Source organism: Cervus elaphus, chromosome 24 (assembly GCF_910594005.1).
Source record: "Cervus elaphus chromosome 24, mCerEla1.1, whole genome shotgun sequence".
Taxonomy (NCBI): domain Eukaryota; kingdom Metazoa; phylum Chordata; class Mammalia; order Artiodactyla; family Cervidae; genus Cervus; species Cervus elaphus.
The window spans coordinates 51857353-51873446 of NC_057838.1; the positions used below are offsets into that span (position 1 = coordinate 51857353).

Below are 16094 nucleotides of genomic sequence, written 5' to 3' on the forward strand. Positions count from 1 at the left end.
TAGAACAATTCCAGCTTTTTCAGATGATAATTAAAATTGTATGTAAACATCAGGCACATATTCCATGCCAGGCACCATTTTTAGCATTTGATATACATGTCTTCATCATGTCCCTATGAGGTAGGTTCTATTATTATTCCCATTTTATAGATGAAGTGAGACTTAGTTGAAATAACTTATTAGAGGTCAGTTATTGGCAAGTAGCACAGCTAGAGTTTGAACCATCTGCATTCTAAAGCATATGTACATTTCTTCCTGAAATCCTTGTGAGTAATTTAGTAACTTGAGGAATTTTAGTTTAAGATGTCAACCAAAGTAAACTTCTAAAACTTAAAGGTGTTTTAAATTCCTGGAATTTGCTTACAGGTCATGGTCTTGTTTCTTGGTTTCCTACCAGAAGACATCCATTGACAGGATTTTGTAGATGAGAAAATTTAGGAACCTGCTAGTTAAGTAACTTGCCCAAGGTCAAGTTGTTGGGAAGAACATGCTTGGGATTCAACCCAGAGCTGCTTATTTTGAACGATCAAGCTCTCCTTCTAAAAAGGAGCTATATTTTTTAAAATGTTGCTATTTTTTCTGATTTTAGTACTCACTCATGCTGAATGTAGAAATGTTACAAAACACATTCAAATGAATAACAACAACAAAAATAAACAACACTGAATTTTTCTTCTGTCTCTATCCCCATAGATATTCCTATCAGTTCACTTTAGTCAATCAGTTGTGTCACTCTTTGTGACCCCATGGACTGCAGCACGCCAAGCTTCCCTGTCCATTACCAATTCCCGGAACTTACTCAAACTACTGTCCATAGAGTCAGCGATGCCATCCAACCATCTCATCCTCTATCGTCCCCTTTTCCTCCTGCCTTCAATCTTTCCCAGTGTCAGGGTCTTTTCAAATGAGTCAGTTCTTTTCATCAGGTGGCCAAAGTATTGGAGTTTCAGCTTCACCATCAGTCCTTCCAATGAATATATAGGACTGATTTCCTTTAGGATGAACTGGTTGGATCTCCTTGCAGTCCAAAGGACTCTCAAGAATCTACTCCAACACCACAGTTCAAAAGCATCAATTCTTCGGTGCTCAGCTTGCTTTATAGTCCAACTCACACATCCACACATGACTATTGGAAAAACCATAGCTTTGGCTAGACGGACCTTTTTTGGCAAAGTAGTGTCTATGCTTTTTAAAATACTGTCTAACTTGGTCATAAGTTTTCTTCCAAAGAGCAAGCATCTTTTAATTTCATGGCTGCAGTCATCATCTGCAGTGATTTTGGAGCTCCCCCAAAATAAAGTCTCTCACTGTTTCCTTTGTTTTCCCATCTATTTGCCATGAAGTGATGGGACCAGATGCCATGATCTTCATTTTCTGAATGTTGAGTTTTAAGCCAACATTTTCACTCTCTTCTTTCACTTTCATTAAGAGGCTCTTTCATTCTTCTTTGCTTTCTGCCATAAGGGTGGTGTCTGCATATCTGAGGTTATTGATATTTCTCCCAGCAATCTTGATTCCAGCTTGTGCTTCATCCAGTCCAGCATTTCTCATGATGTACTCTGCATATAAGTTAAATAAGCAGGGTGACAATATATAGCCTTGACATACTCCTTCCCAATTTGGAACCAGTCCATTTTTCCATGTCCAGTTCTAACTATTGCTTCCTAACCTGCATACGGATTTCTCAGGAGGAAGGTCAGGTGCTCTGGTATTCCCATCTCTTGAAGAATTTTCCACAGTTTGTTGTGATCCACATAGTCAAAGGCTTTGGTGTAGTCAATAAAGCAGAAATAGATGTTTTTCTGGAACTCTCTTGCTTTTACAATGATCCAACGGATGTTGGCAACTTGATCTCTGGTTCCTCTGCCTTTTCTAAATCATGCTTGAACATCTGGAAGTTCACGGTTCATGTCCTGTTGAAGCCTGACTTGGAGAACTTTGAGAATTACTTTGCTGGCATGTGAGATAAGTGCAATTGTTGGGTATTTTGAGCATTCTTTGTCATTGCCTTTCTTTGGGATTGGAATGAAAACCTACCTTTTCCAATCCTGTGGCCACTGCTGAGCTTTCCAAATTTGCTCACATATTGAGTGCAGCACTTGAACAGCATCATCTTTTAGGATTTGAAATAGCTCAACTGGAATGCCATCACCTCCACTAGCTTTGATCCTAGTGATGCTTCCTAAGGCCCACTTGATTTCACATTCCAGGATATCTGGCTCTAGGTGAGTGATCACACCATCATGATTATCTGGGTCGTGAGGATCTTTTTTGTATAGTTCTTCTGTTTATTCTTGCCACCTCTTCTTAATATCTTCTGCTGCTGTTAGGTCCATACCATTTCTGTCCTTTATTGTGTCCATCTGTGCATGAAAAGTTCCCTTGGTATCTCTAATTTTCTTGAAGAGATCTCTAGTCTTTCCCATTCTATTGTTTCCCTCTGTTTCTTTGCACTGATCACTGAGGAAAGCTTTCTCTTCTCTTCTTGCTGTTCTTTGGAACTCTGCATTCAAATGGGTATATCTTTGCTTTTCTTGCAGGAGAATGTGATCGCATGTCCTTCTACTTCTGTCACTAATGAAATGCGCATTGTGAGTTTTTCCCCCCTGCTGTTTGGTACCTGTGCATTGTTTTTTTTTCTAGCCTGAAGCTGTTTGCTCCTGGAGGAAAGGGAAAACTTCATTTAGTTCTGTCTCCCATAACACCTGTCCCCCTTACTAAGCATATGGTAAATTCTCAATAAATACTTGTTGCTTTAAATTGAATTGAAATCACCCACTGCCCATCATACACCCCTTTTACAACTACAGGATATAACACAAACCCAGAGTCCAGAAGAAGGAAGGGAATCCTGTTTTTCTATCATTCTCAAATTCCTTCCCCCTGTGGCTGGGAAACTGCTCAGTTGTGCTTTTGTCTGGGTTGAAACTCAGAGGACACTAAGGTCAGCTTTCAGATGCAGCTGAGAGCAAAGCAGCAGCCATGAATAAATTCCCCACCAGTCCCTGGCTTATGTCAGGAGTATGGTAAATGTTAGCAGAATGCATCAAGGAGTCACTTCCCTCCATGGGGGTTTAATGGTGCACTCTCTGCCTGCAGTGTACAAAACAGGCTCATGGATTTCCACCAGGCTACAGATTCCATAAGATGTGTACCATCTCCCGGTTACCAAGGATCTCAGTCGCCGTACCCAATCCTGGGGTCATCAGTCTCTCATGAAGCTCCCACCCCCGCATTGACAAGACACATCTGCAATCCCTGAAGCCTTACTCCTCTGACCCTTTGGACTATAGACCATATCATATCAAGTCTTTACTAATTTGTAAATGTTCAATTAAATAAGCCATGGTGGTGCTTCTTCACCCTCTAGTGACCTGTTGATGGGCCCACAATGATAAAGTGTGGCAAGCGATCCCATATTCTCCCCTTTTCAGTTTGGCTCCAAATTTCCCTTTCTAGCCTGACTCAGTTACCCAAAGCAGAGAGCAAGTGAACTTGGCACTAATGAGAGATTGCTCAGATTAGCATTATGCTTGTAAACAACTCTCTATCAAGATAGGGTTAATTTTCTCACTGTGATTGTGTTTCCTTAATACCGCCACTCTCTAGCATGTCAGTTCTGCCTCTGATCCCTACCTCACAGCCTTAGTCTTTGGGTTTCCCTTGCACGAGCTCTAATCTGGGATTTTTCTGTCCAGGCTCCCTTGCATCATTCTAGTCTCATATGCTACCTGTCCTGTAAGGCCTTCCTTCATCACCTGAGCTAAAGGATCATCTTTCTTCCCAACCCCTTGTAAGTCACTCTCTGTGATATCACCTGTTTTATGGACTTCATCCTGATACATGCTAAAATTAGTTTGAGGGCTGAGAACCAGAGGTGAAACCCCTGTGCATGGGGTCCTAACATTTCCCTTTGACAAGTTCTTCAACTTTGGGCTTAACTTTCTTTTTTTGCTATTTTATATCAAGTATTCTGTTTTTTAAAATGCTAATGCCTTTGAAATACTATAAAACAATTTTTGGATAAGTTATACAAGTGGCTTATTACTTTACTTCCATCTTTCATCATTCAGGAAAGCAGTACCCTCTCCTGTTACTTTATTTGTAGAACTTTTGCTTTTCTAAAAGTCGTCAAATTATTTTATCTTATATTTTTATAGTAGACTTTGCAGTTGAGAGAGCTAGTAATATCATATGAACTTTGTCATGAGGAGATTGGGCCCTAGAGAAGTCAAGTGGCTGTAAATTTATCTCTTTTTAAATTTGAAATGTAGTGAAGTACTGCAGGTGATGGCCTTGTTTCCTGTGACTCATACCCCTCCTCCTTTTCTTACTCTTTCTGCTCTTTTAGTATTAACCTCTTTACTAATCTTTCTGGTATGCCATTTTTTACATTTTCAAGGATTTTGCCTAGGTCTTTAATTTCTTCATGTAGGTCTGGTTTGATCTCTGTGCAGTCCAAGGGACTCTAAAGAGTCTTCTCCAACGCCACAGTTAAAAAGCATCAATTCTTTGGCGCTCAGCTTTCTTTGTGGTCCAAATGGACATGATTACTGGAAAAACCATAACTTTGACTAGATGGACCTTTGTCAGCAAAGTAATGTCTCTGTTTTTTAATATGCTGTCTAGGTTTGTCATAGCTTTTCTTCCAAGGAGCAAGCATCTTTTAATTTCATGGCTGACGTCACCATCTGCAGTGATTTTGGAGTTTTTGAATGTTTAGTTTTAAGCCAGCTTTTTCACTCTACCCTTTCACTTTCATCAAGAGTCTCTTCAGTTCCTCTTAGATTTCTGCCATAAGGGTGGTGTCATCTGCATATCTGCAGTTATTGATATTATAAGTTTGAAGACTATTTAAAAAGAATTATTAAACTGGTGTGAATGGGCTTACAAATGCTTTCTCTGTTCTTTTGGCATTCTTCCTCCTGGGGAGTATAACAAATGTCAGTCCTTGGAGTCAGAAAACCTGGATGTTTTCCCTACTTTTTCAATTATTTGCTATTTGACTTTGGTAAACTCACTTCCGTGCTGAGTTTTGGTTTCTTATATAACAGAGGTTTTAAAACTTTCCTTATCTAAAAGCCAGTGTTACTGTTTGTTGAAATGATGGTCTTACTTAGATTGTTTAAAAAAAAAAAAGATTCTGGTTGAAACAATGTCATGGGCTTGGTGTACGATGACACGGTTTGGAAACCAGTGATCAATAATGGACATAATAATACTACTCTGCCTGACTCTCTATATCCTCCCTATGATAATATAAAGTATATGAAAGAATTTTATAAAATTGACTTTGTTCTATTATGATGTCATCATGAAGATTTCATACCTTCCTTAAGTTCATCCATCAAACATGAAACTACAAACCCAGACTGAAAATTTTAAAGTCTTAAAATTGAGCAGCCATATTGTGGTTTAGGAATGTTTTAATTCAACAAGAGGACTGAGTGTAGAAACGCTTGGGAAAATACCAATCAAGAAGGTTATTGAAGGCAAAATGAGGATGCAACTATATGAAAGGAGATGGTATTAAGCCAGAAATTGGGCTGGCATTGTTTGGCATTAATTAAACTTGTAACAAGTCACAATAATTCCACTGTAACCCATCTGGGAAGCTATAATCTAGTTCCCAAGTGAATAAACCATGAGGCCAAAGGCCGAATAGTTTAACAAAAGGGAATTAGATGATTATCTTGTAAACTAGAGGAGCAATGATATTGTGGCTTAATTAGAGAGCTCGGTAGGAAGCTCAAGTTACAGCAAGAGTTTTAAAGCAGTTGCCTGGTCATTTGCAAGATGTTGGAAAGGTTTTATTTATGAGAAAAAAGAAGTACCAAATGGCCACTGACATTTAAAGGTTGAAACTCAGGGAAAACAAATGCTGCAATGGCACATGGTAGTTGAGGGGAAATGCTGGGGAGAATGATTTAATATAGTGTTTATAGAGACTAATGGAATAAACAAAGAGTGGTTCATTAGTGATCAAGAAATTGCATTGACAGGTATTAGACACCCTACAATCAGGGGGATTAAGTCTAAGGAGATGCTTAGGCTTAACTGAACACAGAGTTAGAGAGTGCAATAATAAATAGATATTCTGGGTTTTGATCTTGGGTTAATTGTTGGGTTTCAACTGTTTTGACATTTCTTTGATTTGACTATTGCTGAGCAGATCATAACTGTTAATGTCTATCTTTTTGCCTGAAATATTTGATTAAAGTTTGATGATTTTCCCTGAAAATTATCTCATTACTTTTGTATGACATGCCATAGGAAACATAATTTTGTTCTGATTAGTGACTTTACCTACTCTGATTATTGACTTTATGAATCTGTGGTACCTAAACAAACACAAATAAATAAGAGATGTGAACAATACACATAGTCTGTCATTGGTTTGTTTAATTTTTGTCTCAGTGATAATCTGCATGTTTCTGGGTACCAGATTACTAACCCAAGTCCTGTATACACATCGTGGGGACAAAATCATTCAGAGTTTCAACTGTAGCTTTTTTCTCTGAAGAAGGCAGCTTCTCATAGGACAGTCTAGACAAACTTACTGGTTCAACTTTGAGTTAGAAATCTTTGTAAATCGTTCCATAGAAACATTGTTTTTTTCTCCTTACAACACTGTTAAGAATCTGTCATCAATGCCTGCACTAATCCTTGGTTGCCTGGATTGAGCACTCCTCTGATTTGCCTAAGGAAAAGAGCCAAAATTGTGTCTACAGATTTTCAGTTTGATGACACCTTGGCTTAATGAAAATTCTTGAAGAAGAGAATGTGATTTTTTTTTTTTTAAGTTCCAGGCTGGTAAAAATGAACAATTTTGCATAAGAAATAAATCCTTAGCATTAAGATAAATGAGAAGCACCGATGATGTGAAACTAAGTTTGCTTTGACATAGATAAGGGAGCTAAGTAGGATTCTATGGGAATTCACACACTGGATCTAAATCTCTTTTTAATTACTGCATCAAGAAATATGCTTTTCCCCTCTCATGACTATTCAAATACTTGCCTTTAGCACTTTTTAAACAAAAACAACCTTGTTCAGTGACCTAGTTTGACCATGTGCTCTTTAACTGGAAGCCTGGGAAGGAAGTGAGACCCTCCTCTTACTGGGATGTGCCATGGAGGCCCTTACACTTTTCCTGAGCTACTTAGTCACTCACCACTCTAGGGAGTGGGACCATTCCTGGCATTCTCAGATGCTTTAACACCCAGACCACTCAGCTCCTATTTTGAAATTACTCTGACAGATTTCTTAACACTTTGGAAGAGCTATTCAGATTATAACCCTAAAAAGCAGATGAAAAGATTTTGTTTTTACTTTATTTAATTAATTATTTTTGTTTGGCTGCTCTGGGTCTTCATTGCTTCCCTTGTGTTTTCTTTAGTTGCGGTGTATGAGCTTCTCATCATGGTGCCTTCTCTTGTAGCAGAGCACGAACTCTAGGGTGTACAGGCTTCAGTGGTTGTGGCTCATGGGCTCTAGAGATTAAATGATTTTTGAAAAATGGGATAGAGAGATAAATAATTGGGTTCAAAGCACTGGTGTGTCCAGGGAGATTCTTACAACTCAAAAGATAAATTAAGAGCTAGGCTTTGACCTCACCAAAAATGTTGCCATGTTGACTGACAGGAAAGTGTATTTCATACAGTAAGTAGGCTAGCCTTAGGCTAGGAAAGAAGATTGATTTGGAAAAGGAATGCAGGTGGGATTTCAGAAATAAGAGTCAGTTTCATTCATTACTTAAGGCTTAGAAGTAAAGGAGGGCAATGGAGAGTCCACAGAAATATATTACTAGATTAGAGTTTCCTGAGAGGGAAATGTTAGGTTGTGAATGGCTGTAAGTTATTCACCTGGCTTTTGGAAGTAGGAGAAGGAAAATACGGTCAGGGGTATTAGTTGCAGGCACCAGAATCTACACTGGCCAGTTTAAATAGAAAATGAATTTATTAAAGGGTATACAACATTTCAGATTCCCATGTGGCTCAGTGATAAAGAATCTGCCTGCTAAGGAGGAGATGCAGGTTTGATCTCTGGATTGGGAGGATTCCCTGGAGAAGGAAATGGCAACCCACTCCAGTATGCTTGCCTGGGAAATCCCACAGACAGAGGAGATTGGCAGGCTACAGTCCACGGGGTCACGAAGAGTTGGACACGACTTAGCGACTGAAGAACAACAACACTGCAGCATTTCAAAGAATCATTGGGAATCCCAGAGAATCAGACTTGAGGCTAAGCTTCTGGGACGAGTGCCCAAAACTATACTGCAGAATTGGCCTGGGAAGAAAATGTCTATTGACACAGCAGCTGGCTATAGAGCCATACTATGGAACTCAGTAATGTGGGGATTTTCACCATCCATTCACTGAATGCCGGAAAGTTTTCTCAACTGTAACCCCAATAGATACCAAGGATTTAATTTTACCACAATTTTCCCTAAGATCCCTGAAAGCAAGACTCCTCTCCCACTGCCTCCACCAGCAAAATAGCTTCCAACCTACAGTTGTTTTTTCTTTACTTCCCATTTCTCACTTGTTCATTTCAGTGAGTGGACTGAGACAACCTTTAAATTAACTTGCATTTTTGGTTGAAATACAATTTACTTTATGTAAATGTACATACAATTTACTTTATGAAAAATGCTCCCGTAATCATTATTCTATCTTATAAATAACAAATATTTATTTATTTAAACTAAAGGTGGAATCTGTGCTAACTAACATTTGTAAGTTCATCTCAAGATGTGTGTTTTGCAAAGCAAATGGCTCAGTGATAAATTTAACTTTGGGAAATGTTGGAATAAAGAAACAAAATTTCTTTAATTTAGGATTAAGGTGGATATGGAAAACATCCCAAAGGATATTGAATGTGCCACATTTCCTAAAAAGGTATTTGGGCCACGGAACTTTTTTTTTTTTTTTTTTTAACAAGGGAACATGTTCTAAGGAATGCAGTTTGAGAAACTGCATTATGTTGAGGCAGTCCGAGCATGAATTGGAAAAGAATTTCAAACTTGGAACATTTCAGAAGGGAGTGAGTCTATTAAGTGCAAGGTACTGTGAGTGCAGTGGGTCGACTCCTGACAGACTGTTAAGAGCCAACCAGTTCCCTGAGTTATTAGCCAGTTTTTATAGCTTCAAGACAAAACTCCTGCTGAAAGGTTGGCATTAGATGATTGGTTAGGGCACTATAAGGACGAGCACTGGAGTGGGCGTTTTTGCCTAGTATGGCTCAGGAAGACTGCTGGTGATGATCAGGGGGTCTTTTGGCAAGATTACAAAGGGGTTCAGTTGGGGCTCAGTCAGCTTCAGAGTGACCTTGATTCTGGGCTCCTCTTCTGTGGTCTTGGTACGGGGCCTCACACCTGTTGCCTTGGGGCAGGACTCATCACATTAGACTGTGATCTCTTTGAGGAAAAGGTTTGTGACTTACTTATCTCTGTCTTTCTAATACTTAAATCAGTGCATGACGTATAGTGACGTTTACTGAGTTGATCAAAACGATGTAGGGAAAAACAATTTCTTTTCAACCCTATTTCCCACTGCTGTTTTTATGTTATAGGAAGACCATAATCTCTGGAGTCAGACTTCAATTTCTTGCATGTCTTGGAGTCTTGAATTCCTGGTGTATCATTTGAAAAGACTCCTCTGTTAAGTGTTACCTTTCGAGTTTGGGACAATGGAATTCCAAGGGACAAACTGATAATGTGTTATAGGTTAAAGTTATTAATGTATGGGTATTCCTGATCTTCACAGTTTCCCTAGCTTCCACACAGAAAGAATTTGTTTTCCCTTGGTAAACTTCCAGGTCCTCTCAAAACTAAAGAAAGTGGAAGAAAACTATAAGAGATTGAGAAGTTGCATTGAATTATGTAATAAAGAGTTGAGAGGTGAAGAGAGTGAGCAGGACACAGGGCCCAGCTTGGGTGAGAGCATTTGAACACGGGCCAAGAGGAAGAGCATTAGTGAGCCAGCTGCCAACCACATGAAGAAACTTGGGAAAAGCAGCTATGCAAGAGAATCATTGTAGAGTGTTTTATATGCTTTATATGCATTAAAAATGAACTCCTTCCTTTCACAGTTTGTTATGTGTCCACAGGAAAATGAGAAGAGCTTTCTGGATCTTGGATTGCATTTCTCTCTCTATGACATTGTAGTATGACTGGATCACATAGATCCTAGGACTTTTAGTGAAATCACATTTAATTCTCTATTTTTCTTTCTTTCTCTTTTTCCCCCCTGGTTTTCCCCTCAACTCTTCCCACTATCCTCATTCCCCAGCCAAAACTACTGGGCTTCAAATCATTGGATGACATCATTCTGTTTTAAGTAGTGATATTAATTCTTGTTAGAAAGGAAACTTGGTCCACATTTGGAATACCCGTGAGTCTGTGGCAAATTCCTTTTTGAGAAAGTGACCACTCTCCTGGTGTCTAAACGTCCTAAACTTCCTTTTGCTAATGTAGCAGAAAAAAATGGCCACTTGAGGTTTTCTGATGATGTGTAAGATAGCACCATTTTAGGTGGTACAGCTTTTAGCGCCACTTCTCACTTAATGGGAGATCACTGGCACTGGTTTTGACAGTGTGTTTAGTTTTCTTGTTTCAGTTTCCTAGGAACTTCCATCCCCAGTGCCAGTCTTTTGTCTTTGAGCTTTAAATCTTGCAGTTCCTCTGTTTGCCTTCTGATATCCACTCATCTAACCAGCTGAAAGAAGGGAAGTTAACTTCTGCTTTGCCAGGGCCAGTGCAGTTGAGGCAAAAATCTGACTGCTTGCCTAGCTTATGGAAGGCAGATGTTTGCATCTGAAAATCCTGACTTTGATGCTAACTTGACAGTGTGGTACTTTCCTTCCATTTGTACTTTCTTTGATTTCAAGTATGGCTGAGTGTGACCTTAGTCTCATCCTTGGTTTTTTCCTTCTTAGTCAATGCTCTCTTGCACTTTACTTTTTATAAATATCATATAGGATGAGTCAAAGCACTCATTTGTTTTTCCCAAAGAACTGTTTTAATATCCTACAATTTAGAAATAGGAAGTCATAGAAAAGTTAAGGTGAACCATGTTTTCATATTCTTTCTTAGGCACGCTTCTTTCCCAGTCTGGGTTTGCATTGTCACAGCTTAATAGCAATGGAAATTACAAGAGCTTTAACCCTGCAGTCCACTGTGTCATTGTTAATGCAGTCCATCCACTTACCCACCCACCCATCCACTCACAGCTGAAGAAATCCTGTTTCATTTTGAAATTGACCCTCTGGCTCTGTTTCTGAAAGACAATCTGGGAGTTTTCTGCATCCTTGACTGGATTGTTGCAAAACCATTTTGGCAGATACAATTACAGTGTATCTAACGTGTGTTTGTGGTGTGTGTGTGTGTATGCACACTTGTTTTCCTACCCAGATAGAACAGTCTTGCCCTAAGGAATTGATGGTATGACCCATCAACTCTAAGCCCCTTTGGGATTGGTGGGAGTAACAGGTGGAGGGAGCGCAGCAGAATGGAAAGTGTGCCGGGCTGAATGTCAGCAGATGGGCTTTCCAATCCTGCTTGTACCAACAATTTACTGTGTGACCTTGGGCAACTTACTCAACCTCTCTAGGAGTCCATTCTCTCACCTGGAAAGCAGAGTTAATAATACATGCCCTTCTTAACTCAGAGGACTAGAGGGCAAATAAAGTGAGATTGTGACTGTTTGGGAAGTTTGAAAGGAGTGGTAAACCCAGTCTTCTGCAAATAAACTTCAGGGTGCCCTGCAGAGGGATATCTCTATCTGAAGTAAAAGGCACTATTAGAGGGAATAGCTAATGTGGCCTTTCACTTCATTTCAAAATAAAATGCAAGCCTGGGCGAGAGAGCTAGTAACGCTGTAAGACGAGAAACTTCCCTCGTTTATGTGCGGGGCAAGGTGCTGATACTGTCAGTAAAGCCAGTCATAATGGTTACCCCATCATGTTGCCATTCTGCTTTAGCAAATATGTTATCAAAGAACACAGCCTGTCACTTACCATGTAATTTGGTGGTTAAGTGCATGGGCTTTGGCATCATTCACACCTCAGTTTGAATCCTGGTTTTGCTACTTACTAGCTGAATGCCCTGGGACACGTTTATCTCTTTAATCCATAGTTTTATTATTTACAAAATGGACAAAGTAGCACCTCTCTCTGTAGAGTAGGGGTAATGCATTAAAGTGCTTCACATGCTTCCAGGTCATAATAAGAACTCAATAAATGATAGGTATTAGTAGCTAACAGTAGCTGTGGGGAGTATGGTTGAATATTTTTTTCCCCTTGTGCTTTTCTGAACTTCCAAGTGTTTCATAATGGCTTTCCCCCCAGTTTTGTTAAGATATAATTGACAAATAATATAATGACTTTTTAAAGGTCAAATTTAAAGGTACTGGTTATTGTAAATTAATGCAACCATGAATGAAGATTAATTATGTTCAGGAATTGTTGTAGTGAGCCTGTCATGATTGCTTCCTAACATTTCCACTGGGCTTTAGAAATTACACAGCACTTTTACAGATGTTGTCTCATGCATCACTTATAACCAGCCTGTGGAGTCAGTACTAGTCATATTCCCATTCTGAAGATCTGGAGGCTGGGGGGGTCACAAAGAAATGTACATAGTTATGCAGCTCATGAAGTGGTAGATCTCAAATGTGCCAGAGAAGATTGCATTCAGACGCAATGAACGGACACCCAATTATGGTGGTATAGTGGTCAGTGGTCTGGATTCTCCACAGAAAGAGAACCAATAAGGAAGATCTCTCTCTTTCATAGATATGTGTATGTGTGTGTGTGTGTATTTCCTGTGTGTGTGTATAAAGATAGAGAGAGGACAGAAGAGATTGATTTATTTTAAGGAATGGCTCATATAGCTGTGAGAGGCCTGACAGACTCTGCAGGATAGTCTGGCAGGCTGGAGAACCAGGGAGGAGTTAATTTTGGAGCTCAAGTATGAAGGCTGCCTGCTGGCAGAATTTCCTCTTGCTCTGGGTGGATCAGTTTTTTCCTAAGGTCTTCAACTGGTTGGAGACACCCATCCACATTACAGAGGGCGATGTGTTTTATTCACAGTCTACTGATTTTAAGGTTGAGAGCATGCGTGCTAAGTCACTTCAGTTGTGTCTGACTCTGCAACCCTATGGACTGTAGCTTGCCTGGCTCCTCTGTTCATGAGATTTTCCAAGTAAGAATACTGGAGTGGTTTGCCATGCCCTCCTCCAGGGGATCTTCCCAACCCAAGGATCAAACCCATGTCTCTTACATCGCCCTTGTTGGCAGGTAGGTTCTTTACCACTAGCGCCACCTGGGAAACCCAATTTCAAGGTTAATCTCGTCTAAAAAATACCTTCACAGCAACATTCAGGTATGTTTGACCAACTATCTGGGAACTATGACCAAACCATAGTGAAAGTGAAAGTGAAATTGCTCAGTCATGTCCGACTCTTTGCGACCCCGTGGACTGTAACCCACCAGGCTCCTCCATTCATGGGATTCTCCAGGCAAGAATACTGGAGTGGGTTGCCATGCCTTCCTTGCCATGCCAAACCATGTTGACACCTAAATTTAATAATCACAAACGGCTTAATTAAAGAGGGGTTTACTTTTCCTAGGATACTTCAACAAATTCAGAGTCATCAGCTCCTCCTGTCTTTCTGCCTGGCTATGTCTTGCCATGGGACATGTGACCTCATGCTTACAAACTGGCCGCTCCACCTTTGGCCATCAGAGGCAGGAGGAAGGGGAAAGGCAGTAGGCAAAAAGCAAAAATGAACAAACCGCTTGTGTCATCCGAGTCTTCCCATTGCAGCAGACTTTCCTGGAGGCCCCACCTCACAACTTCTTATTGATCTTATTAGTCAATTAATATATTTTGGATCATTCCTAGATGCAAGGAATTTGGGGAGATTAGTATTGTTATGAATGTCACTCAAAAAAAAAAAAATCAAGGTTCTATTAGTAACAGAAAAAGGGAGAATAGATACACTGCAGGAGTGTGGTGGTGTTTTGATGCCATGTCATTACTCTTTGTGCTACACCAAATTGCTCACCATACATGCCAGGAAGTGTCTGCCCTTGGTTGCACTGCCTTTTGAATTAGTCACTGAGTTGTCTTTGGATATTTGAGCCCATCATCTAAACAAAATTACCTTAGATTGATGGAAGCCAGTAGAAATATAAGGAGACATTTGTTAGACACTGGTTTCTCTTTGCTCTCTCCTTATGACCCAAGCAGATAAAATACTCTTTCTTTCATTATGTGAGTGGGAGGGACGCATAAAGGAAAATAAGAATGAGGGGAGGGGCCAGACATCAGTAATGCCTGTGCAGCTGATACATCATATGATCCAAGTGATTTTTCAAAACTTGTTTGAATTACGTAATATGTTTCTGCTATAGAGCATGAAATGGTTTACCTCATTTCATTGTCACAGTTGAAGTGTTTAGCTGAAGCCCACAGAAAATCATTTATATTATTAGCCTTCTATGGTGCCTAGGAATGTAAGAAATAATCACTGGAAGAAAATAGTATCAGAGAGTACAGGAAAATTTGTGTTGATAATTGCTAGATTTTGTTGTTGTTTTAAATCAGATATTCCAAAGATCTACTTTATATTTATTTATAAGTAAATATTTCAAAGACTACTTAATGAAAAATCATTTAGAACTAAAATAGGAACCATGTGTCACATTATTGAAATATGATCCAACCAGTGTTTTTATTTTAAATTTTGGTTAGGGAGAACAAAGCAAAGAAATAAATATTTTTTTGTCTTGCTCTTTCAGATATGCATGTGCACACACACACGCTCACACATACATAACTGTATGTCTCTCAGTGTTATCTTGTATCCATTTCATATTCCTCTCTAAGTATCACTGTGAAACTACTTTGTTGTATAATTTTCATGTAGCTCTTTTGGCATTTTTGCAATTCTAATTCTCTCTGGTTATTGCATTACAAAAGAGTGGAGAGAAAGTGAATTTGCATGCAGGACATTTTAAATTCTAATGTCAGGGGTCATTAATCTTTTTTTTTTTTTTTGGTTCTATCTAAGAGCTGGGCTTTCATATACCAGGGATAATAATTTACAAGCAAGCTTTTAGAAGTAGAGTTTCAGATGTATTTTTCAAATTCTCATAACCTGAAAGGCTAAATGAGAAAGAATCCAAAATCAAGATCATTTCCATATATTTGACTGTTCTATTGCTCATTTGTTGGGAAAATTGGGAACCCCTTTAGTTCATCTTACTTTCGGTCACAGTGAGTGGTCTACGTATGCTCCTTACCCAGGTCCGGTGAGAACCTCACTTGGTGACCTTAGGAGTACACCACCAAATGCAGTGTTTGGAATTCTCGTTCTTGAAGCTTCTGATGACTATATCCTCTGCATTTTCCTCACATGAGTATCTTACTTTTTTCCTCTACGTGAGATAAATATTAATGCTTTTCATTGATATTAATGGAATTTATAAATTCACATCAGAAGCAGTTTAGGGACCAGTACACTGGCCAATACAATCCTACTGCAGGTCTCTACTCCACCCCCTTGCTCTGGATGACTATTTCACTTTCTCTTCTCTCCTGAAACTCCCAGTGGCTCCTCCCCACTTGCTGTAATACTGAGAAAGCTCAGTCGGGAGGGAATCTCCCCAGCTCTCATCAGCCTATCTACAACTGGACTCATGTTCTGTTACAGAGGATAAACTGTTCTTTTCCCATCCATGGCCTCCGTGGTGCCCTGGACCCCATCCCTTCTTGTTCTTGCAATTATCTGCTCTCTCTTGCATCATCCTGGTTCCTCTCTCTACTAGATAATTCCCAGCAGTGATTAAAAGATGCTGTAATATCTCTAAATTAAGAAGAAAGTAAAAGAAAACCTGCTTAACCCCTTCCATCTACCACAATTTCTCTGCTCCCCATTGATTGTAAAGAACATCAGAAGAGTTGTCTACACATGTTGTCTCCATCAGACTTTCAACTCTACTGCTTCTTAGAACATATTCCGAGTCACTGTCAGCCATTTCTTTGCCAAATCCATTGCTTTACTTCCTGTTCCACCATTCTCACTTGA

The 16094-nt window shown here is 39.5% G+C and overlaps 1 protein-coding gene across 12 annotated transcripts in view; it reads left to right on the forward strand.

Annotated features, from left to right (window-relative positions):
• FHIT (fragile histidine triad diadenosine triphosphatase) overlaps positions 1–16094 on the forward strand; it is a 1484422-nt gene that overhangs the window by 462034 nt on the left and 1006294 nt on the right. The window lies entirely within an intron of this gene.